The following is a 27,318-nucleotide window of genomic DNA, read 5'->3' as shown; positions in this document are numbered from 1 at the left end:
ACTTGGCTACATCTTTTGTTTTGAGTTTCCCCCAAACAAACAAAAAGGATTATATGCTCTTTCAAACGGAAAAATATAAATTTGCATTTTAAATACTTTTCTTAGATGTGTTTTGCATCATAAAGTATCCAGATGGTGCCTACTAATATTAATACACTGACTTTGAATTACAAATATTAAGAAACTATATAAATTTGTTAATATCCTTTTTGTTTTCAAAAAGAAATTTGTTCAAAGGAAAACTTGTCTACATCTTTTGTTTGAGTTTCCCCCAAACAAAAAAGGATTATATGCTCTCTCAAACAAACAAAATATATACAAATTTGCATTGTGCAAAATAACATATCCAGATGGTGCCTACTAATATTAATACACTGACTTTGAATTACAAACTAAGAAATTATGTAAATTTGTTAATACTGTTCCTTTGACATTTTATTTTGACAGCTTTACTTGCCTTAATAACTTTCTTTCAGAAAATACATGATTTTGGTCGAAATTTAGTAAAATTAGTAAGATAGATATAGAAATATAAAACTTACAAATTCTACAATATTCAAAGATTTCTTTCATAACCACTAGTATTCACGCGGAAAACAAACACCCACTCAATTTAATCCTATTCTCTTGAAGAAGAAACAAACACAGATGACATTTTAAATGATATATGCTAAAGGTTCTCGTGTCATTAGAATGTACGAGAGTTACCCTGAGTTACCTAGAGTGACTAGTGGGTAAAGAGTGGCTTTGGGCCCCTCTGGGATCGGTGACTGACCGCTAGCTGATCCGCTAGGAATAGGCTCTTCGATGAAAGCCACAAATATCAAAATTGAATTGACTCCGTGCAATAATCACCGAACTGTCGATAGATGGGCTGTGGTTTGCATACGGTGTTAATTGTGAATACTTGTGATTATTATTTAAAGTTTGGGACTAATATCTTTAAGGCCTACCCGTGGACGTACATTTGCATTTCATATCGGAGAAAAAACAACCCCTACCAACTTTTTGTTGTATTTTTTTTAAAGCATGCTTTTTAGATCATTCTTGATTTTTCAGAGTTTGTTTTTAATTACATTGCCCTACTTCGTTATTGTCAATTGTAAAGATTTTGCTCGTTATTGGAGCACCTGCGATCGCCGATGTGAGTCAAACGATGCCAGAACTTTTGCTGAATGTTTCCAAAACAGTCGAAAGTTGTGGGGAGTGGGTGGTGGTCTTCCAAAAATAATGTTTCTCCCCGAACGTACCGTGAAGATGTTAAAAGACCTTAGACGACACGTTAACACCATCGGTAATACCATCGCGATGCATCGGTGTCAACAAGAATTTTAGAACTTGACGTTCGAAAGTTGACAAAAATGAATTTTGTTGTGGGTGTGTGTGTTTGTTCGGAAGTTGTTTTAGGTGTTCAACTTATTTGCATTAATATAGGCTATGCCTATTTGTTCAAATAATAAATGTTCAACATCAACATACCTCCTTGTTTGTATACCCTTTTATGGGGATTTTTTTCCTTTTTTTTTCAAAAAAATAATAATATTTATCGCACGTTTTGTTGTGGGTGTGTGTGTTTGTTTGTTTGTAAGTTTTGAAGTTGTTTTAGGTTTCCAACCATATTTGTGCACAATAGACATATTTGTTTAAATATTTGTCAACATCAAACACTTTGTTTTTACCTTTTGTGGGGTTTTGTTCCGTCTGCGTTGTAAAGCAAAGTGTGCAGTTGTTGAAAATCTCTTCTATAAGTTTTTTTTAAATGTTGTTTACTTCAACTAGATGATACGGGTCCAAATTCAATCTTTGACAAATATAAGTTATTTATAGTCATTTACAACAATTATTTTACAAAAAAATGCAGGTTTTCTTACTTTAATTATCTAAAGACCGACAAGTGTTCGGTTTCCTCATCTATAAAAGCCCTTTCTATCCATTCAGATCAGATGAAATTGTCGCCAAATAATTTGTGATTTGATGAAAGGGTTGCTTGTCAAATACGATGGCTCTTTGTCCACCTATAGTATTAAAGGCACTATTCGGAAGTTACCCAAATAATTTATTAGCATACAAATTTAGTTGGTAATGAGCAATGGAGAGCTGTTGATAGTATAAAACATTGTGAGAAACGGCTCCCTCTGGTATCACAGTTTTTGAGAAAGAAGTAAATTCTTACTCAACTAATACTCGACTTCAGCTGCGGGAGCCTTTGTATGCATCTGAAAGCACACAGAGTAATGCAACAAGGGTGTTTGTTTTTTTTCCTTTCATTAATCTCTTGCAACTTCGATGGCCAATCGAGCCCAATTTTCACATAGGTTTCTTAGTTTATGCATATGTTTGGATACACCAAGTGTGAGTAGTGGTCTTTGACAATTATACCAAAGGTGTCCGATGTCTTTAAAGTGCCTTTATTTCATTCAGCCCACTCATCCCAGTCAAAAATACCAGAGGTGATGAGGTTCTTTCTTTTCAAATGTCAATTGGGCTCAACGTGGCATCCGATGGGATTACGTTTGTAAGTGAACTTCATCTAATGAGAACGCTGTTTTTTCCTTACTTTCTCCTCACCTTATAAACAGTGGACAATATTTAGATGGATTCAAAATAATTTAGTCAACAACGTCCAAACGTTTCTGGGTTTTTGTTGTTTGTTGAAGACTTGTCCGAGGTATACTATACATTTTCTTTATTGTTAGATAGAGTGGACATAATTGAGATGGATTAAAAACAATATACATGTAGTCAACAACGTCCAAATGTTTCTGTTTTTTTTTTTGGGGGGGGGTTAATGATCAAGATATTATAAATATTGATGTTGATGGACTCATCTTGTTTTGAACAATTTTACCCCTCTATACTTTTTATTATGTTTTTATCATCTCAAAGAAGAATATTTGTCGCTTTAGTTACAGCTCAAAGAGTTGTAATTATCGTGTTGGTTTGTTGGTTTGTTTATTTAGTTTTTGTTGATCATACTTATTAATTACTGACATGCCCTAATCCGAATGCTTGCTTGCTTACTTGCTTACTTGAATAATCATTTTTAATAAAAAATAAAAAAAAGTTAATTTATCCATAACTTCATTCACTTATATATTCTTTTTCTTTCTCCAGCTATGCTAATTATAATTCATATTTTGTACTTTATTTTGTCTCGGTTTTATTGTTCTTATTTTGTTAGTCCCCCTTTATAACCAAACATTTTCAATGGGGGCATGTAAGCAGAGGCACATAAACTTGAAGGGTGCACGGGGACTTTTTTGAGCTATATTCTATTGCGCGTTTTTATTATTTTTGCTGTGAATCAGCAAAACGCTTTTGCATTGTTGCGACTGAATTTATAGTAAACCGTGTCAGAAATAATTGCATGTAAAAAAGATTATGAGGTAAAATTATTATGACACTTTTGTTTTAAATACAGCCTGATAAAGACAACAAAGTGATAAAAGTTGACGTCTGTAAATGGTCAGGATGAAAAGACTTGTCAGTTGTCATGATCCACAGCTTAACCCCACTCATCAAAGCGTGGGTTTGGGGATATTTGGGGATATTTGGGGATTTCCCCTTTTCGAATGCAACCTCCATTTTCTACGAACAACGCCATGTTAAGGAGTAAATAATCTTGCAACAGCTTTTTGACTAATTCCACATTTCCATGACTTTAAAGACAATGTACTTGTCGTATGGCAAACTTTTCTGCGAATAAACACAATAATCCTAGCGTGTTGGCTCTGACGTCATTGTAACGTATACATTTTTTAAGAGGGCGATTTGTTTCTAAACATCTACCTGTACAAGGTGCTCATTACGTCAGTGGACTTTTCAAAAACAATTTAGTAAAAAAAAAAATCAAACATAATATTGTCGATTCAAATGCTATCAATAATTTTCCGGGGCTGGAAGACAATTATTTGAAACGAAATTACATCGTTTTAAAAGGATGGTCGTTAGATTTTTCTAATATTTCTCAAACGAACTGTCAGGTCGATTATACACATGGTAGATTTGAAGTTGAGCGAATATTATTATGAAAATGTCAGGGTATGTCTTGTTATAGTTGGATTTGAATGTGAGCCGACCATCTAATTTCAACGCTTGCCACGGCAACCCATTCTTACTTTCTGGATTGAATAATGGCACCACCCCCGTTTTAGTTAAGGCAATCAGTTTATTTTGCGCGCTCGGTCAGTACAATGTCATAACCAATATAACGCAACGTAATATATAATAATAATAATAATAATAATAATAAAACCATTCTTATATAGCGCATATCACCGTGAGGTCCCTATGCGCTGTAAAAGGAAATCAACAATTATTGTACAAAGTAAACAGATATGTTTTCAACCGGGTTTTGAATTGTTCTGATGTCTCAGCCTGTTTAACAACCTCTGGAAGACTGTTCCATAACTGAACTGCTGCATATTGGAAAGAGCGGGAACCGTATTGCAGATTCCTGGTTGTTTTGTACTCCTGAACTAAGCTTTGAAGATAAACAGGGGCAATACCATGGATACATAAACAAAGTACAACTGATAAAGAAGTGGATCGCCAAAGACAATGATGTAGTGCCTATTATTCTTCTAATTGCAAATAACTACAAAACGGCAGATGACCTTACGATCAGGTCAGTTTATACGTGATGCATCATCTCAAAGTGCGATCTTCCAAAATGTACAGCCTTGGGAGGGTTTCGAGCTCTTTGGCAAGCCCACCACCACCATCCAGATCCCAAGACACAGCCCTAGCATATGCCACCTCACCAACACCCGAAGCACATCCAACGCCCACCTCCACCTCAGCCCACCCCACACCTCTATACCCTATATAGCCCATCCATCAGCCGATCACCCACTACCTCTCTCTCGGGAGAGTTTCAAGCTTTGTGGCTTGTCATCCACAACACTACCCCCAACCAACTCCATCATGCACCACCAGCCCATCACCACAAACGGGCCAACCGCCACCACCTGCCGGACCACGGTCACCGCACGACCACCCCCATCCTACCACCACCCCATCCCACCTCACAACCACCATCTTCCCAGCCCACCCCGACAACCAGCACCTGTTCTCCCAGTCTCCCTGAAAAAAATATAACGCATCGGAACGATCAAATAATCCTCCGGGAAACTACTCATATTTACACACAGAGCCTCTTAAATCTAAGTCAGTCTTTAAGATGAGTTGACTCTTGATATTCCAGCAAGTACAAACCCATCAGCACCAATTTAATCATCATTAGTAGTCCCTCCAAACAAAATTTCTTCTAAGAATTGCAAGAACTTTTCCTCTTCTTCAAGTTTTGGCGCGTGGGTGCCGCATCCATAGACACCCACGCAATGATCTTTGTATTTGTATTATTATCCCTTGAAATAAACACCTTAGGGGGTTGACCTTTCGGGAAGGCTGATGAAGAAGCCTAGGTATACTAGGTTCTAGGATCTTAGGCGACAATTACTAGGCACCCTGTCGCCAGCCGTGGTAAATATTCAATGAGTCACACCATTAAAAATGCATCTCATCTTTCTTCTTATTGTTGTCAAGTGTGATATTATTTTCATGACAAAACTTACCGATGGCTATTTTTAAGGAAACATCTTGTAAGAGTGTGTTGATTTGCTGTGGCAGTGCGATGGAAATTTAACCTCTTGAAAATGTGTCGCAGTATGAGAAAAGGAAATGACATTCAAGCCCAATCCTAGAAGGGGCACATTGTCTTCAAATCTTTAAAACATTCACAGTTTAGAATTACTCATTTTCAGGGCACATATTGCCTTCAAATATCTCAAAAATTTTATTTTATGAATTACTCCTGACAACAGCACAAAAAACTCACAGTGTTTTGTGTTCAGTGAGACGTGATTAAAAAAAACATAAAATTTGCCACTTGACTTACAACCAGCAGAACATAGTCCGCCATTTTGTTTGGAGAGTTAAAAATTTGGTTCAATAAAACAGCGGGCTGATACACACAAAATAAGTACAAAACTTTCTACTTTTAAAACATCTTTCTATTGAAACTGAAAAACTATATATTTGTGACTGTTACGTCTGGTGTTATCTGTGTGAGAAAAAAAACCTGAAGTTTTGACTCCTCTTCGTGAGTCATTCTCTGTAGAAATCTTGAAGAAGAAACAAAAATAGTGTCTGTATGAGAAGACTACGTCGATTGTGCTTTGGTCTTGCCTTGAACGTGTTTTCCCTCCATGGTCATACCACGTACATTGACAAAGAAGCCCCGCTTTATATAGTTGTAAATCAATTCATTATGGCGGACGCCATCACTCTCCAGAAGTTTTATTTCGATGACAGGTTTGTGAATGCTGGTACAGCAGCCGATTTCACGAAACTTCTTATATACGCAAGTGCAAGTCCATTTTGCGCAACGTTAAATATGGCGCAACTTGCGCCATAAACGTTAAATTGTGGACAAGCAAAGTGGACAAGCAAAAAAGTTTCGTTTTGATTTTAGACTGTCCTCAATATAAACAAAAGACCAATCGAACAAACAACTACATCATCATGTATTGCAAAGCAATATTTCAATGTCCACTGCTACGGTTTATGGCACGACAACCCCACAGGGGCGACTGGCCAACATTGAACCATGATTGAACACTGTATCTCCCATTCCACTACGATACTGTTTCGTTGCTTCCCTGTTTTCGTCTTTAGGGAAATTCCCTCTTTCTACCCTAGCTAAAACAATACTTTTGTAAAAAGATAACTACACATATTTTGTTTACGCTGTTGTTTTCAGATAACTGAGCAATAAACCGGAAATAAACAAACTCGACTTAAAATGACGTCATACGGCCTCCGCCGTTCACTACAAATGACGTCATTTGGACAGTATCCCTGGTTCGCGGCAGATTATTTGATATGCCAAGTGCGCTACGCGGAACCAATGTAAAATAAATATGGCATGCATGTGTGTGTAAAATGTGCACACATCGTTCAATGAATTTTTATGGAAATTTAATAGGTGAAAAAAAGGCGAAAAAGGCAGCCGCAGCCTTGGTCCTTAGGCTCTTGATAAGCACAGTGTGCAGTTTGTCTCATTTCCATTCAGCCATTTAGCGAGCTACTGATGTCCTGTAACAAGATGACTGTTTGTGAACGGCAAGGACATTAGCCCATGTTTGTTGGAGGGTTTTCTGCTTGAGAAGTTCGATATTTGGCATGGACATTTTGTAAAATTGTGGTAAGTATTGCAGCGAAGGCATTGCTGTATTTTCGTAGGCTCCATGCGTGTGTGTGTTCAGAATCGAATTGATGTTCAACATGTTTACCTTACGTTTTTAATTTGTGTACAGTTTGGGTGTAGGCCAGTGGTAAATGCATTGTTTAGCTCCAGTCTGCGTAAACAGACTATTATTCCTCATCGTTCACTTATCATTTTACTTATAATATGACTTTCAATTTTCATCATCAGATCAAGTCTGGGTGTTTTTTAATTTCAGTCTTCTAGTCTACTAAAAGATGTGCTTTGAAACCTGGCTAAAAAAGGTCCATTTTATTTCCTGCCCCTTTTTTGCAGATGGTGGTAAAATTAGTACTTTATTTTATTTTATAGGACAATTAAAATGTTATTGTTATGTTAGCGTAGTTAGCGTAGATGTATCCGGCAGGATATTTTGCTGACTGAACCAATGGAGATGGAGATGTTGACATTCATTGAATCTCAGTTGTGCTGCTGACTTTCTTTACATTTGGCAAGGAAGATTGTTGGGAATGGGAGGGTACGTATTTAGCACGTAACACAAAAACATGTACCTCCTAGTGCTCCAAAGAAAAGAAGAAAAAAAAGAACGATTTACAAATACAAGGAAGATGTACTGGTGGGTAAAAAACAAATGCAAGAATTAAATGATAAGCAAAGGCATATTTAAAGCAATCTTAAACTTAACAATTGAATTAGTGTTTTTTAAATGTTCCGGTATTTTGTGCAACATAATTTGTTGAAAGGGCAAGGGTACCAGAGGCATTTGCATCTCTGATATGTAAATATTCAGCTAAGGCAGTCTGTCTTTGTCTTGATTTTTCACCATGTCAACAAACTTGATAATAACATCATAAGAGGAGGGGTGTGGTGTTGGAGTGAAGGAAGGCAGGGGGAATTGGAAGGTTTTAACTTGTCTTCAGCATTCCAGCCGCCGTTTCAGGAAACTTTATGCAACGGCAAAAGTTGACATGCGCAACATTTATTGCATAAGTTGTGCACTTCTTACTCCAGATATCTTGCACAAGTGGACTGACGTAGTTGCTTAAAGTTGTTATGGTGGGGATGTTGGTACAGAGGGTAAGCAAGGAGTGGATGTTGGGTAACATTGTTCTCCATGAACAGTTGCCACTGGCTAAAACACATGAGGACTTCCTCCCGCCTTTGTTAAATATTTATTAGTGAAAAAACAATATTTAACTTTGAAGTGACAAGCAAACTGGTCTCAATGAAAAATGTCGGACACTTCCTACCTTTGCCACTTCGTACCCTGGACACTTCGTACCTTCAGGACACTTCATACCGTAACCAAAATTGGTCACTTCGTACCGTGAGCGGGGTACGAAGTGACCATCAGCTGAGTTACTTCGTACCTTCATTAAAATGTGGACTCCTCAATAATGTAATGTTCATTGAGATAAAAGTTAACAATACTTAATGAATTGTTATTTCGTTTGAATATGTGAATGTAATTTTTAAAGTGAAATTGATATTTTGTATTAAGTTAATTACCGCCAAGGACAACATCTTCCGCCAATATTTTTTACAAATATTTTAAAGTCAAACAATCACGCAATCGTCAAAATGGCTCCTTGGTCCCAACAAAATAGTAACAATTGGTTTGATTTGCTTTTATTTCATAATCATCCAATCACAAAGCACAAAATAATCATAAACAATGCAGAAATCCCGAATTAGTACGAAGGTAGGAAGTGTCTCGTGAGAGGGTACGAGGTGACTCGTGAGAAGGTACGAAGTGTCTTGTAAGAAGGTACAAAGTGTCCAAGGTACGAAGTGTCCAAAGTCACTTCGCACCTTGAAAAGGTATGAAGTGTCCAGGGTACGAAGTGTCCTGACACCGGAAAATTCCCTACAAATACCACAGCAATAACAACAAAATAAACATGAAAAACAACCTAGTTCATGTACTGATTTAGACTCCCCACCCGCATCAAAAAGAAAAACAAATATTTTAATGTAAAAAATACCTTCAGATATTTTATTTATATTATCTTCAGAAAATGTTGTTTTATTAAGGTTGTTTGAAGAAGTAATTACACCAGAAATGTAAGGACTTCTTTCAAATTAGCTTTACGTTAAAGGCAGTGGACACTTTTGATAATTACTCAAAATAATTATTAGCATAAAATCTTTCTTGGTAACAAGACATGCAAGACATGGGGAGAGGTTGATAGTATGAAACATTGTGAGAAACGGCTCCCTCTGAAGAAGTAATGTAGTTTTTCAAAGAAAGAAGTAATTTTCCACAAATTTGATTTCGAGACCTCAGATTTAGAATTTGAGGTCTCGAAATCAAGCATCTGAAAGCACACAACTTCGTGCGAAAAGGGTGTTCTTTCGTTCATTATTATCTCGCAACTTTGACGACCGATTGAGCTCAAGTTTTCATAGGTTTGTTATTTTATGCTTATGTTGAGATACACCAAGTGAGGAGACTGGTCTTTGACAATTACCGTCCAATAGTGTCCAGTGTCTTTAATTTATATAAAGTCTTAACCCTTTGACCAGTATGAGGAAAACCTGCTCAGCAGATATAGTTAGCGCTCTTGTTAGTGTGTTAGTGTTGAATGCAAAGGACCAATGTCCTGGTCAACACTCTGGTCGCAATACAGCAAGTTTTGAACCGCAGCTTCATACTTTCCACCCCCTGTATAAAATGGACTAGACCCAATCATGATGAATATTGATGTTCAGGTTGTATAGGTTTACTGGTTGGTTAGGAATTCACATTATCATTGGAGGTATGCTTGGTATGAGAAAATTACTAATGAGGTAGAGTAATGCTGTCTGTGCACATGTTCAAATGTATGTATAACGTCATCGTTGATGGGCGGTAGTGAGTAGTGTGTTGAAAATGTTATAATGGGTAGTCGTTATGATTTGGGTTACACTTAAAATCATGTTGAAACGTGTAATAGTTGTGTCCTAATTGATAATAATGTGCATACTGCATAATGCGTGGAAGTACAATATATCCTCTGCTTACCAGTTATCACGCTATTATGCCTTTTTCTTTGAATTGGGAAAAAAATAATGATGCCATATATCAACCGATGCCCTAATTATCTTCATTTGTTAATACGAAGTATGCAAACATGTATTAAAACTTGATGGACATTGAAATGTTCACACCACACACCGATCTTGGATGACTTCAACTGGCCCCATTTGTTTTGAGTTTTTCCTGTTTTCACGGCAAACGAGAAAGTATGGTTTCCCGGTGAAGCCATACATGGAAGAAACATCTGCAGTGACTACAAGTGTTCTTTGAGACTCTGTGTATGACTGTATAGCCAGCAGTTTTCTTCATTTTATTCAAAATATTTTTTTATTAAATTTTTAAAATTACCATGGTAACTTGCAAAAAATAAAAAAAAAAATATAAAAAGTGTGAATAATTACTGGCTTCAAAATCTGATTTCTATTTATTTTTTTTTCTATTTTTTTTCTTAATATTTATAATAAAGCGTATAAATAAACAGTGATAATTGAATCAACAAGCTGATGTTTAAATTTTAATATAAATAATAGTATTGATACGAGGGTTACAAAATAAAAATCTCCAAAAATATTAGAAAATGATATAAGGCACAGGCTTCTTTAAGCCTCGGTATTTTTTTCAAGAATGCTCAGCAAAACATTCAGTCACATGATTTTGATCATCATGAATTAGGAATTGAAATAGCGTTTGATGAAACTTTTTCGGTGGGCAAATATTTTTATATGGCCTCAACATTATGACATATTTGTGTACCTTGTAGAAATGCCTAAAATACCAAACTTTTTGCATTTACAAGTGCAAATGACCAGTGGAGCCTTACGTGTTTCTAAGTTTTGGTCAAAGAAGAGGAGACTCTTTGCTTGGCGAATAAAACCACCCAATTTTTATCTTGGGACTGTTTACATCACGCACAGAGAGGTAAAAGATTTGCCACGATATTAGGGACACCTCAAAAACAGGACCTCCTACGATATACTAATTGAAAAAAGTGACAAGTTCTTAACATAACATGAAACAATTTGGCATGTTTCTGTCATCTCATATTTGTGTTTTCAACAAATGTTTGAAATAAATTTTGCATCAATTCTTCCGTAACATTTTGTCCTTGAATGTCTAGAATGTTTTCATCAAAATTATTATTTGCTGATTAATTTTTTTCCATTTGAATTTTAAAACCTTGGCTGCCTGTATGCAAGTTCAGAATATCTAAAAGATTATTTTATCAACAAAATAACCATGGATTATAGTAAGATCATAAATATTGTAGTCTTGAATTTAATTCATCCTTTGGCCAAAACTTCTAAATTGTTTTAATTAACTAAACAACACAAAACAGATAAACTGATGGAAATGCTCTTAATATTGTGGAAACTTGTGCAAAAAAGTTGAAAGCTTGGCACCATTCACCAATTGACATTGTAAAAAACAATATTTTTGTTGTTAATGAAAAATATAAAAAATTATAACAACAACCATTTTAGAAAAACGTTGACGCTTTCCTTTTAAAAAACTAAAAGGATAATGTCAAATCTAACCTTCTTAAAATCTGATTTACTAAGAGCTGACCTGGTATTGATTATTTTCATTGTGCAACAAATAAAAGAAAACAAATGAGCAAGTTTCCCTAATGTGAAAGCAAAACAGTCTGGTATGGAGGAGAATAAATAAACCAATTGTTATACCCAAGGTCTTATGCAAGAGCATACATTGTACCATGTTCATGTCCGTCATTTGAATAGAAGCGTGACGCGTCTTTCCTTAAAGAAATAGACAAGAGCTGTACAGATGGTAAAATCTTGAGAGGAAGCTTCTTGAGACGCTCCAAAAACAAAATATGCTCAATCTTAGGCGTGTCTCCATTTGAAATACTTAGAAAAATCCTACCAAATAACTTTCACTTTCAGCGTAGGTGTTCAACACCTTTGCCGTGAAGCACTGAGATAATCATGCAATTTCCAGGCCTGTATACTTCATTTTTGAAAGGGCAAGGGCACCAAGCCATTTCTCCTTGGTAAAGGGCACCCTATATGAGGACACTACATTTCTATTGGAGCATTTTAAGGGCACCAAGGCAATGACCAGAGGGGCATGGAGGCAAATACGTTAAAGTATCAGGCCTGAATTGCGGTAATGATTGGACTCCCACGAAAGCCTTTAAATCTTCTACTTTCCCTTTAAAGTGCCTGAATGACTTGAGACTTGGCTGCCTATAAGGACTGAGACTTGAGGTTGGAAGGCTTGAATGCACCCTCAGACCTCTCAAACCTTTAATATTGCTACGGCTGTGGTTTTGACTTCTTAGGCAAAGGCTTTCTCAATCAGTACTACTAACTAGGGAAAAGAACAAAAACACATAGGAGTTCATAATGGCTGACAATGTGGCTTACTGTATCATACTAGGAAAATACATTTGAAAAATTTACTTAAAAGTTTTATCTGACAGCCCACACTCTTTGTTGCCATGGATCGACCAATCAGAAACAATGATAAAAGTTTGCTCAAAGTTAAATTTATTTCTACATCACAGAGATTGTACACATGGTTGTACCCGCAAGTCTACTCTTACAGCACAGATGTTTACAATTGCTGCACTGTGTTACAAATTCAACCACAGAAAAAAATTAATTGCATCGGTATTTGACTCTCTTGACTCATTTAAATAAATAAATCGCACTCACAGTCATGCGCCTATCCAGTCCGCCATTTTCGGAGTCAAAATGTACACACAGGATTTGACTCCCAATATGGCGGAAATGGTTGACTTACATTTCGGAGGAGTGGCCGTTCCGTGCAAGGGGTCAATAATAAGGAAGGGGAGAGTTAATTACTGTGGAATTGGCCACTATCCATCAACATAAAGTAACGCAGGAAATATTGATGTGTTATCGGATTAGACTTCCCCTTTAACTAGAACTACTTACAAAACATAGTTACAGGGTCCTAGCTCTATGGTGACAGTTTATGATGACATATGCCAGGAATGGTGGTTATTATTGGTTAGAGCTCTGGCTACATGAACAGTAAAGTAATTTGATCAAAACCGCATCTGGCATTTGAGATTCAGACACGTATGAAATTGCGAGTTGTGTTGAGTTTTACTTTAAAACTTTGGGGTTTAAATATTATAACTGTCACACATCAGTGACAGGACTGGAATTTCATCTTTGAACATGTTGAAAGGGCAAGGCCATTTTCATTTTGCAAAGGCCACTTCCATTGGAAAATCTTAAAGCCAATGGGAACATTTTGTTGGGCACTGAGGCCAAGATCCCAATTTCAAGGAGCTGCTAAGCACAAAAATTTGCTTAGTGTGAAATGTCTTCCTTTATGAAAACCGGACTATCAACCAAATTTCTATGTGAATTTCAGGATAAGCAGCTGAATATCAGTAACAAGCAATATGCAACAAATTGAAATTTTGTTGGTTATCCTGTTTTTATCAAGGAAGAAGTTTCATGCTAAGCATATTTTTTGTGCTTAGCAGCTCTATGAAATTGGGCCTAGTGTCTGGGTGTAATTCCAGGCTTGCGATGAAAAACTAAAATAAACTTTTATTATTCCTGTTGCAAATATCAAATAATTTTGTTGCAATTATAATTTTAGGATTTGAAGTGGCATCTTATCTACATGTAGGCATGCTTGTTAATGTTAGTCATAGCAATTAAAGCATCTGCTGTAGAATTGCGAGGGTTATCAATTCAAATCCCACCTAAGGTGCATAGATTTTTGTTTCTTAAGGCCCGGTCACACAGGCCCCGATAACAAGAACGAAAACGATAACGATAAAAATGCACGCCCTCAATTGGTTGAATGAGCGTGGGCGTATTCTGCGTGGAGCAATTCAACCAATCGCGAGTGTGCATTTTTATCGTTCTCGTTTTTGTTCTCGTTATCGGGGCCTGTGTGACCGGGCCTTTACCAATTCTGTAATGTTCCTTTAAATAAGGTCCCATGAAAACTTTGATTTGTACAAAAATAAAAATAAATCTCATGAAGTAACCAAATAATATTGAATGGAAGGAAACAAATTACAACATCAACATGGCAAAAGAGTAAAAAAGATCTTTGGTCATAAACGGTAGCAACTTGATTTGAGTCAAACAAATTAATTATTAGCATAAAACCTTTCTTGGTGACGAGTAATGGGGAGAGGTTGATGGTATAAAACATTGTCTAAATTGTTCAGCATGTTGATGCTTTTTTTCATTATTCTGGGTTAAAATTAATGTCCCCATAATTCATGATGAAATTCATGAAAGCAATTCATACATTGATGAGTCTAGGTCAGTGTGCGGTCACCAACTGAGCAACTTAGATGTAATGCACTGGTTGGACAGGTTACCAGTGACAAGTGCTGCGGAGTGTGAAATGAACTTGAATCTTATCTCTCCTTGAGTGGACGCAGCGGACTAGACTTGGGTTGAATTCTGATGGAAAAATACATGCAATGTTGTATGTATTAGGTGTATGAGATGATTTATGGTGCAGTAGATGCACAACATTATGGAGTCATGTAGAATGGCATTTGATTAATGGAGCAGAATGGTTGGGTGTGTGTGTGTGGGGGGGGGGGGGGGGTGATAGGAGATTGCAAAAATACACATTTCCCTCTTAATTTAGCCTGTTATTATTTTCAGATGTGATGTGATCAGACCTCATTGTGGATTTTTTTTCCCGCAAATAATTTAAATTACTTTCTTGGGTTTTGATGATAAATTCTATTTGCACATTTCATCAAATGAATTCTGTATCTCCCCTGGGCTTGCAATTCTGTATCTCTGTGTCAAGGCCATTTTAATTTTCCAGTAAGGGATAATAAGTTAAATCTATCTACCACTTACCGACCCCTGACCCCAACCAAAGAAATAATTTATTATAATAATTTATATAATGTCTCAAGAAAGCAGGACACAAATCTGTCATTTATAACCTGACTGTGTCACACAAGCCTTTAAATTTTAATGCACTGAAATAGAAATTTGCAGTCTACATCGCACATCAGCTGAGCACTTCATCGTAGAATTCTTGCAGTACTAAATTATATGCAGACATTTTTCCCCTACACATTTGTACAATACAATTGCCTTCTACACAAACTAGTATGTGCATAACCTCATTGTATTATGAATATGGACTGGAATCAGAAAATTATAAAAAGCAGTGTAGCAAGGGTTTTCCGCAATGCCTTGAGAGAGCGAAAGACAGAATCGGAATGAAATGTGAATGCAGGCATTTAGGGTAAGATGTTATGCCCTTAAAACAGGGTCGTTTTTCACTTTGTGTTTCATTTCAATTACAAAATAAATTGCCTGTGTTTTAGAACATTTCCATTGAGTTCTTGGAGAATATACTTTTGGTTCTTTTCAAAGACCAGTACCCTCACCTGGTGTATCCCAACATGCTAATTAACAAAGATGTGAAAATATGGGCTCAATTTTTCTTTGAAAATAATGAAAGAAAACCACCCAATAGTTGTTACACACAATGGTCATGTCAAGTAGATTGCACACTTTCAGATGCATAAAAAGGCTTTATGCATGAAGCCTTTCTAAGATTCAGTTTTGAGGGAGCACTTTCTCAAAAACTACATTACTAAAGACCACAGCAACAGCTCTCCAGTGTTTCCTTACCCAATAAGTTTGATGGTCACTTAACAAAAAAAATCATTACCAAAAGTATGCTTTGCCTTAAAGTTATTTTAAAGGAAGTTGTGCACACATTGAACAGACGTTGAATTGAATTACGTTTGATTATGTCCGATTGTCAAAGTAACATAAATATTCTTTTTTATTGCTTAGTTAAAAAATATGAAATATTTTTTAAAAATATGAAATATTTTTTTCCAATGATGTGATCACTTGCATGCGTCATGTTTTTTGTTGTTTGGAGATTCACCCTTCGTGTCTGATGCTGTCAAATGAAGCATGGCACAGATGCTCAATTTCTATTTCCACAACTTTGGAACATTCGGACACTGAGATTTAGTAGATGCCCCTATACACCCAGGGAGTAGCATGAAACATTTCATCCTAATCTTCACAAGACGGTAGTATAGTAGGAGCAATCTGAACCACCCCTAGGGGTGGAGTTGAGATTCCCTCCACATACTCAGAAAAGCCGTACCTCCGGAATGGCCCAACTAGGAAATCACACTTGCAGACCTTCCAGAACGCCCACACAGCCGGAACAGAATAATCAAAGGGGGTACTCTATAGACGAGGTTTGATAAGGATTGCAATCAGATCAGGCTATACTGATATGCCACACTGAATTATTAGCAAAGGTTAAGGAGACACTGGGTATACTAAAGCTCTGAAATAAGAAGTAATACATTTTCCTCTGCCATTTGATCTTGGTATTTTGTATTCAATCTTTGAAATTGTTTTTGTTTTGCATTGTGAAGTTAGGCCCATTTACTTCCGTACTTAAATTTCTGTAAAATCCATGAGCGGAAAGATTTTAGCCTAAAAAACACCTGATCAAGATTTATCATTATTTTATGAAACCCCTCAAAACTATTGCATGTTTGATGACCTTTGCTGCATTGCCGGACATGCACTTTCTGTGTTGCAATCAGATGTTAGCTACTTGATGCATGCCATATTTCATTGACCTTTTCTGCAATTAACACTTTACAATGTAAGAAATGTTCCAATGTAGTTTTACATCTTAACATGACTTTGGTATCAGATACTTTTCCCTTGAGGAATATCCTTCATTAACTAAAAAATTTGAGTTAGTTTCAGTTTACCACCTTCACATTGTGGAAGGTTAATAGGGAAACTAGGTCATTCTGGCACACTGTATCAAAACTGTCAAATGCATGACTTCAATATAACCTTGCCTAAATTATTTGTTTCTGTTATGTTGTCATGGAAACCTGTAATAGAACTACACATTGTAAATAAAAATCCTGATAACTGTATATCATATAAAATTGGGTGGTTATTTGAGTAATTAGGGGCATTTTTCAAGGAGACAGTGATACATGTACCTTCCTGATTTACATATTCATAGAAATGATTGTGTACCGTACCCAAACTAGATCAAAATAAACAAATGAATTTTACTCTGCTGAATTGACTTGAATTCCCTTGTACATTTTACATGAATTGAAATGAATGCATCTCCAAGAGGGAATAAAATGATTGTCCGAAAGGAAATCCTGACCAACCATGCAGGCATTTTATTTGAGGTCTTCTGAATTCCACACAGTGCCGTATTTCGTTCAAATACTGACTGCAAATTGTTGTAATAGAATTCAGCATCTACATGTTGGGGACAAAAGATCCTTGTCATCCCAGCAAATATAACTATGTGTGTATCGAAAAATATCATTTAGTTTCAAAATGAAAGCAAGCTGAATCGAAATTCATACCCATCCCAATCCTCTTAAAAAACAAAAATCTTTTCCAAGTCATGAAAAATGAGTAGAGGTTTATTACAAGAATTAAATAAGGGTTTTGGTTGAGTTTAGTGAATACTTTTGAAGTCCTATGTGCAATTAACATTTGCCTGTTAGTCAAAATCTCATTAAACCAGATCAATAATAAGGCTAATTACACCCTCTGACTCTATTAATTATTTAAATGCCATTTTGTTCTACCCAAATTGCGTTAATACATAATACTAAATCACACGATGAGCATTTCGTATCTTGCTTAGCATTGTGTTTGGTAAATTCATCTATTACCCACAAAATTGCTTAGCACAGAAAACAAATCTTTCTTTTAACAGCAGTGTGGGTACCAGCCAAAACATATATTAGACATGTATATTATTTTGTACTGGTTCCCTGTAGTGTTTCCCTCTGAGAAAATTTTGCCGGCACAATTTTCTGCTTACATCGTGTAGCAGCTTTACAGTCTGTTAAATTGTGGCTCGTCACACCTAGGTGTAGGTACATTGGAGCTCTGGGATTTCATATTATTGGTAAGCAAATGCCATGGCCACTTACTGGGTGTTATTTGATGTTCACTAGGATATTCAGAGAGCAATTGAATATTGTCCCTTCAGCGTTAGCATATACCCACTTATAATGCTTTACACCTATTGATGGTCCCCACTAGAGACTGTTACCATGCCAACCTCCTGGGTAACGATGGGATATATTCCATAATCAAGTCGGCAAAAAAAAAATCCACCTACATGTAAACACATACCCAGGGAGTCACACCTAGTGATGCCTTGTACGTAGATGGTTGGCATGGTAACCTAATGGGTATCATTGACTACAGTACCTATACCTACATGTACGGAGGCCAGGTCAATGGATGAGATTTTCTCTACCCATTTGGTCAGTCGTAGCGCTGCATATTATTGCAAACGTAGAGCTATGTAGGTGTATACAAATGATGTAGTGTACATGATGTGGGTTGATGTATGTTTACCTAGGACTATTTTGCAGCAATTTAAATGACATTTATATTGCACTTCAAAAAATATGTATTGTATTTTGTGCATTTGGGAATTTCCCATATACTAAGCCCAACATTAAAAAAAAGACAATTATAGTTGTTGAGTTTTGTTAACAAGCGTTTAAATTTAATCCATTAGTGTCTAATATAAGCCATAATTTTAATGTGAATGGTCATAAAGAACCAGTTCAGCACATTCGCATAGCGAAATACTTTGACTGAATAGATTTTGTGCACACTGAGTGCCAATACCTAGTAGCAAATGGTATCATCTATATAGGATTTTTTTCTGCTATACAACGGAAATTGTTCACTGATATCCATGTTATTTAATGCATGTAGATGAACCCACAAGCAAGGTTTGAACCTAATTACTAGGTGTAGCCTAAAATTTGGTATCCAGTTTTTAAATTTCCAACAAATTTAGATCCTCTTTTACCAAAACCTGGCTAAAACCTTGACTGGGATATTCAGTGGGTACATTGATTGCAATAGCACCTTGTGATATCTCAGACGTCTTGCCGGTTTCCATGCCAACTTGCAGTGTATTGGGTAACAGTAGCCTATACTAAGATCAATGAGTACATTGATTGGAAGTTTTGCCTCTCTGCTTGTTCATGCACCCTTCACCTCCTCACCCTGTGAACACCCAGCAATGGCTTTTAAAGAGGCAGTTGCCATGACAACCTCTTGGGTATGAGTTGATGTATATTCAACTATATCAACCCACACCCAGTGATGACTTAAAGTAGTGGGTGTTGTCATGGAAACCTATTGAGTAAGGGTTGTTGTTTTTGGCTGAGATGGGATAAAGTTCATTTTGAGAAGTGTTGTATTCTTGAAGTGCACATTTAGTTCAGAACAAAACTTTGTATTTGGAAGAAAAAGAAAATAAGGAATCGTCAGTAAGTAAGTTGAAAATGTGGGCTGAATTTCAGAGTATCTAGTCTATGAACAGACATCAGAATTTAACTTTGTCGTCATGTTGAAATGTATCCATTGATTGTTTTAGATTGATGACATGAATAACATATACGGCGACAAATCCCAATATTTTTACAAGGAATTTGCCAAATTTAAACAAAAAGCCAACACAAAATTACATTTCAGCAATAAAGGTTGTTGGTCATGAACAGTGTGTGTGTGTGTGAAAGAAGATTGTACGCTTAGTACAGTAGTGTTTCAGTACACTACTGGTCACTAGCGTTGCTACACGTACTCATTATGAAATCTTGAACTCTAGATCATAATTACACCACTAATAGGTAACTCACCCCCCCCCTCCATCGCCCAATCATTAATTAGTAACATCAATCAAACTGTATTGGTCATGCCTGGCCATACCAACTACATGTAGATGCTACCTGCATATTATCCATCATTTGAAACACAATAAGAAGTCGTTTCTAAGAACACCCGCCTACAGGTATAGAGTACACCGGCCAAGGTCTCAATTAGTAATCACAATTATTATATTTCTTTTTAAGCTGCTTTTAAAATTGTCAGGACAAACATTTTGATATTTTATATACAAGCCTTCTGTCAAGTCTTACAAATGATGTTGATGCACGCTTAAATGTAATAACAATGACCGGAAAGTTTTTTGATAAAATAACTACAACATCATAAGAAGCAAATATTATTCACTTCTTTAGATATTATTGTAATCCTCAGTCTAATTTTTTATGTGGGAGTGTTGTTAATATTTGGACACTTAAAGGTCACTGTGTCTACAAACTCACAATTATGATCCCTCCTTTTTATTTTTTTTGGGGGGTGCCAAATACAGGGTCCTGATTGCAAGGTCTTAAAATTGATGAACTTGTTAGTGAGTTTTTATAATATGTTTGAACTGGGAATTAATGTTAATTTTTTTTACAAATTCAATGTTGCTTTTAATGATTTAGTTTTTCTCTTGATCTATTCGAAACTGTAGGCTTTTTGTACAGGACTTGAAACAGGTGGCTGATGCCTACAAATGACCAATGTGGGCTAAACAAGGCTTGAAGGGACAATAGACAAGCTCCCCAATTTGGATAAATGGATGTAAAATGCAAATCAGTCGTCACGATTGTCAATGAACTAAAAGATGGATGTATTAGTCTTATCGAGAAAACCCATTATACCCAATTCCCTTTCAGAAAACTCGGCCCACGATAAAGTATGAAATATTGACTGAGGTTACATTATGACAGCCTCAATAGCTTATTGCAATTTAAAAGGGTTGCCGAGATAAACAGGACCGTTAAATTAAATTGGCAGAATAGTTTCCAGGAAATTATCGGTTTGGGGAAAATTTTGGGATTGTATCGCAGAACAAGTGGGTGTGGGTCCTCCCCCACATTGGGGAAGGGGAAATTTCGCTCAAGCTTACTGCACTGTATAAATTAGGGTAATAAAGTGTGTTTTTTGAGAAAGTGTTGAAAAAAAAACACCATCTAGAAATCAGCAATTTGAAATAATTGTCAGGCCTGGTATTTCATGAAGGCCATGAAGGCCACAAAAGCCATGGCATGGACTCTGTTGCCCTGGTTTTGGCTTTGGTACCCCTTCAAAAGTTTCCCAAAGACTTTAAGATTTTCCAATGGAAGTGCTCTTTTCAAAATAAAAACGGCCTTGCCCTCTTTTAAAATGAAATTCCAGGCTTGATTTATTTTTAAAATACTGCTTTCATAAACTTCAGATCTGTTGAGTGATTCAATTGAATTATATTCAAATCTGAAGAATTAGATCACACATAACTTGGTTACATAACATTTCCCTTTTACTGAAATCCATTAAACGTATCCCAACTTAATCCAAACGGCGCCCTCAAGTGACAGTTATTAATTCAATCACCTTTAGTCTCTTGCAATTACCCCTAAAATGCATGACCGGCTCAGAGCTCTGATTCATTGCAGTAATACACATCGACAATAGAACCCATGATAAAATAACAGTGAATTTTGTGTCCGATGTCTCGTCTGCTCCTGTTCATCCTTGACAATATTTCCTTCCCCCACATTGACCTTTTCCCGATCTCACAGTCTTCTCTCTCTCTCTCTCGCCATCCCTTTTTCTTCTTGTACAGGCTCTGCGAGGAGAAGTAATTCCTAATTGAAGGACTTCAACCCACTCAAACAGGAGCCTGTAAAGGTTACATCCATGTAGTAGGCACACTGTACACCGAGCGAGCAAACCTAGTCCATCGTAGAAGGTTAATGACAAGGCGATACTGGGTGCCCAACTAGCTTGCTGTGCGGTAGACGTGGACATCAATAACACAGGGACGTCGTTTTAGTCTGAATGCTGAGGAATCCATTCTGACTACACTCAGGTGAGGGTTTGTTGTGTTTAGAATCAGTCAATGCTTTCATAAATGTTTACTGGGAATGATTTGGTCCAACAAAATAGCGAGAAATTTAAACTGAACTTATTTTCTGCACACTGATCGCTGAAACTGAATAGCAATTGGTGATTTTTGAGTTGCTATTGAATTATTTTGTGTTCCATTTTTCTGTGCTATGCAAGGGAAATCGTTCAGTGATGTATAAAACATTGTAAGTTTGAAAAGTGAATCGATTCGAGAGTCACTATATTTATTCAGCATGATTTTCACTGAAAAAAAAAAACAATTGTTCTCTGAACCAATTTTGACATATAATGCTGTTGTACAATGTATAATACTTTCATTTCGCAAATGTCACTGACAGTACACAAAATACATGTAAAGTAACAAGCTAAACTGCTTGTAAATAGTTGATGGATGTGATTTATATTGGGATTCTACGATAATTAATTGTTAGTTTTTATTTGACTAGCAGTAAGCACTAATCATTGTCCCTGCCTATCTCTGTGAAGGTAGGTCTGGTGTGTTGTATAATTAACGTAAAATAACCAAGTACTCTTATCTTGATGAGAAGGGGTTTGGCCTGGTGTTTCAGGCATGGTTGGTTGCATATTAAACCATTACAAGCTTCATGTATGCTTCGTTTTGAACGGGCAAGGGCACCAAGGCATTTTCTATTGTAAAGGGCACTCTATGAGGAGATTGTAGATTTCTGCTGGAGCATTTCAAGGGCACGAAGGCATTGACTCGGGGGCATGGTGCAATTGCCTTCGTTCCCTCCTTGAAGTACACGTATCAGGCCTGGCTGCATGTGGTTCTAATAATTTCAAACATAACTCTAATAGCTGAAAGAAAAAATCAAGGAACGGTTTGGGATGCCATTTGAGTCTGAAAAGTGTTGTATAAGAACTGCATGTTATTATTATTAGTGTTGGCAATTAGGGCATGACAAGGGGAGGGAAACAGGAAGTTACACTTTTTTGGCTGCAGTGAAGTTCCAGACCTTGGTTTTAAAGCTACATTTTGTACAGTAGGCCTTATGAATTAAAGTACCACCTCGTACAGTAGCATTTAATCAATCAATTGGATCAGATACACCGGCCCATTTAAAAATTAATATTTAACAGCTAATTCTTACTTAAAAATAAACCTTGAACCTTTAACATTTCTTCATGCTTCCTACTTACCATCCTGTTATTGGGGCTTGCTCTATCGGTAATGAAATAATTAAATGTGAAATAAATATTAATGGATTAATGTGCCGGCGCAGTACCAACTGAGCTACCTAGTCCTGTGATGGCGGTCTCCCTATTTTGTCAATATTTTTGATCAGGATTGCAAGAAGCCATTAAACCATAACTGACATATTGTTGCAGATCTCACCAAAGTGTACAATAATACATGTACCTGGGTAGTGGCAGCAGAGGGATCACCTTAAATATTGGAAATATTAAAATTAAAAAAATATATAATATGTTTTTCGTGACTGTACTACTTGTTTTCTACTTGACAGAGGTGGTAAAATTAAGCAACCATTATAAAAAAAATAACAGTTCTCTCTCACATGCTCATATATACTCTATGGGGAAAGATGGTAAACAAACTATGCAAAATAAATTCTTGTAATTTTCATTCTCCATTATCACCATCCTCATCATCATTATCAATGCCATTCGACTGTGATTCTGCCCTCAAACCATTTCACTAGAATCTTCCTGGTTTGATTTTAACTCATTTAAAATTCCAATTTGATGGAACGCATTTGGACGCAAGCATGCATGACCTGACATAGAATCACTGCCTAACGCCTCACCTTGAAGGATACAACATGTACGACGGGTTGGAGTAGAGAGAGAGTGGTGATTTGAGACAACGTCTTAACGCAATTAACCCTCGTCATCTCACCTCGTTTGGAGTCTTGACTTCCCTCCTGGCATTCACAGTGTTGTGTTCTCAAGGCTGTGACCCATTAATTGCTAGTTTAGAATGTTCTACTAGGAACCCTTTATCAAGTATAGTTTTTTTTCCTTCTCGCCATTCAGTGCACATTTTTAGAGCAAGAACATCCAACTTGAATTCCACCCGAGATGCCTGTGACTTTTTTTTTTTCACAGAACTCAGGAAAGTACTGAGTATACAGTGCTAAGACACATCGGTGGATATGGGTGAAACCAAAATTAATATTCTTTATACCCGATGCAAATTTAACATCTATTAAAAAAAAAATTGCAGTATAGAGCAAGGCATGGAATTAATTTTAGATTTTTGTTTAAGATCAGCTAAATTCATCTGAATTCAGGCATGGAATATGGATTTCAGGATGTCAGGCCTAGTCCAATACTGTTAAAGGTATTATACAGGAATGAAAGAGCTGACAAAATTGTCGCAGACAGTATTCATGTTTTGTGTGATCAACCATAACATGAAATAACAAACCTGTGAAATTTGGGCGTAATTCGTTGTATGAGTCAGGATAAAATAGTGAAAAACCACAAACAATTTTCAGCATGTGAACACATTGTCCTTAATTTTGGTTGTAACAACCAAAATCAACAAAAAGACCTTGTTTCAATTCAGCGTGCTGTGGCAAAAAAATAGAAAAAATAAATGCTGGGCAACAGTTTTGCAAAAACCTGGGGAAAATCCCGAATGTTCTTGAGATGCAACAAAATTAAGGTACTGATTTACAAGTAAAAGGGAAACCAAAAGACTTGGTGTAGCTGTTATGGGGTGTGACAGTTTATCCTTATCACGTACGAAGAAAATACAATTCATGTAAAATTCATGTTGTGAGTTAGTGCTGCTCTAATACACAGAATCTGTTAATATCAATTACTGTGAAGAAATTCACAACATTTCACACAGTTTGTGAAGTTGTGTCCCAAATTTCAGGGAATGACCAAAGTACCTTGTAAATGATCTAGGCCAAATATTATTGAGCTTTTCAAGCAAAAAATATTGCTCAACAACTTTCTGCTTAGCAGAAATGAGCAGGATACCAGTAGCAAAATTTTGCTATGCTTAGCTTCTTTTTGTGGTTAAGTAGCTCTATGAAATTGGGTCCAGGTACATGTACCATTGCTGTGTTCTCACATAAAATGGAATGAATATCTATATTGCTAAAAGTACCCCCAAAAAGAAAATTTTAAGCTAATGTATACTGCAGAAACCGCTCTGTGTTCATGTACATAGGCTAGAGGTGAAACAAATTCATATGAATTTTTCCTTATAAGGAATAGACATTTAAGAACCCATGCAAAGAATTTATGAATATTTCAACATTTCCCGTCTCAGATTTCAGAGACAACGTGAAAACATGTCCTACAAGGGCGATTGCCCTACAGGGGAGAATTTATCAACCCTTTTTTGGTATCACATGATAGCCAACCTGAAACGTCTGAACTGAAACCATTTTATTTCATGGAATTGGTAAAAAAATGAAAATATGTTGAGCAGAAGCAGAAACACAAACAAATCTTGTAATTTTTTACAATTTAGGTAGGTTAAGATCCGCACTCCAGTACTAATAAGAAATGTGTCTATAATTAAGGCCCAATTTTATATAATTGCTTTTAAAGCCATACACTTTCGGCACAGAAAAAAAATTAAAAGTTTACAGATTTACAAATAACTTACAGGGTTTACAGAAGGTAATGGTGAAAGACTTCTCTTGAAATATTATTCCATGAAATGCTTTACTTTTGGAGAAAACATTAAAACAATCAATTCTCGTTGTCGAGAATTACGGATTTATTTTAAACACATGTCATGACACTGCGAAACGTGTGGAAACAAGGGTGGGTTTTTTCCCCGTTATTTTCTCCCGACTCCGATGACCGATTGAGCCTAAATTTTCACAGGTTTGTTATTTTTTATATCAGTTGTGATACACGAAATGTGGGCCTTTGGACAATACTGTTTACCGAAAGTGTCCAATGGCTTTAAAGCAGAAAGGCTGATTAGTAATTATCTGCAAAGCATAAAAGAGCAGGATACCAGTCACAGAAGATGCACATGGCATGGTATTTTGGAAGGTAATCTTGTTCTGATAAGCATAATTTGTTTGTGCTTAGCTGCTTTTTTGCTTTTAATAACAGCTGTGTGGAATTTTGCCTAGCTGTTTCTACATGAGCAACAGAGAAAAGCAAACAACTACAAAGTTGTTTTGCTGCCTTAATTATTTCGTCACTGTGTTATGCTGATGTATTTCGCCACATTTGGTGATTTTATCTATAACAGAGAAGACAATTTTGATTATGAAATGGTTCTTTTTGAATTTGTTTTAACAATTCTTTTATCAATAGACATCTCTCTTTATTTTAATTTATTTGGTTCTGTAAGACTGTGGCAGAAGCTACGTACATTTAAATCAGTTGTGCTTCTAAGAACAGCAATGGTCAATGGCCAATACCTTGAAAATGACCACTGCCACGCTCCAATTAGTGACTCCTAATTAATGCCTTAAATTACCTCTGGTCAGCCTTGGAAGGAAATAGGCCGCTCTCTGGCCACACTATCTCTGGCCAATCTTAGTCTCCAGATGTTGATTTCATCAACTAAACTTGTCATGTATTCCCAAAGCTAGTATCGTGTTTCTCGCGCACGTCATTTTGTGAATTTTGTCAAGTACTCGCAGATGAGTGACACTTTCTCGGAATGACAGCAACCCAAGATCAATCAGGTCCTACATCTTTTATTTGTTTCGCACAATCTTTAATTGAAAATAATGCTAAACAAAATAAAATATCCAACTACTTTTAGAAAAAAATCAAAGTACCTTTAAGTTTGCAAACTGAGTCTCCAATGTCAAACTTCGTTCAGGGTAATCAGATTATGGGTCAAGCCTTATTCTTGTTTATGAATTTAATAAGTAGAACAAGTTGAAAAGAATCAGGAGAATAAAAAAATAAAAAAATCTTCTTCAATGTTGTGGTTGCAGGCAATGGATGACCGTACCTTAACCCAAAGTCACTTGATTCAGAAATGGCCGGCCCTTAGTGTCAAACCACAGTTAAAAAACCACTGGTATTTCTTTAGGTTTAGGCTTGCCAGGCTGTTAAAGCCATTGGACACTTTCGGAACAGAACATAAGTTAAAAGTTCACAGATTTACAAATAACTTACAGGGTTTACAGACAGTAATGGTAAAAGACGTCTCTTGAAATATTATTCCATGAAATGCTTTACTTTTTGAGAAAACATTAAAACAATATCAATTCTCGATATCGAGAATTACGGATTTATTTTAAACACATGTCATGACACGGCGAAACATGCAGAAACAAGGGTGGGTTTTCCTGTTATTTTCTCCCTACTCCGATGACCAA

The 27,318-nt window shown here is 36.3% G+C and overlaps 1 protein-coding gene across 1 annotated transcript in view; it reads left to right on the top strand.

Moving 5' to 3' along the window:
* The first annotated feature begins 6,946 nt into the window (after positions 1-6,946).
* LOC139937183 (uncharacterized) overlaps positions 6,947-27,318 on the top strand; it is a 60,883-nt gene continuing 40,511 nt past the window's right edge. Inside the window, exons 1-2 of the mRNA XM_071932242.1 lie at positions 6,947-7,207; positions 21,735-21,980. The gene's annotated coding sequence lies outside the window, so the exon portion shown is untranslated. The remainder of the gene's footprint in view (positions 7,208-21,734; positions 21,981-27,318) is intronic.

This window comes from Asterias amurensis, chromosome 5 (assembly GCF_032118995.1).
Source record: "Asterias amurensis chromosome 5, ASM3211899v1".
Lineage (NCBI taxonomy): Eukaryota > Metazoa > Echinodermata > Asteroidea > Forcipulatida > Asteriidae > Asterias > Asterias amurensis.
This window is presented reverse-complemented; position numbering and strand designations above follow the sequence as displayed.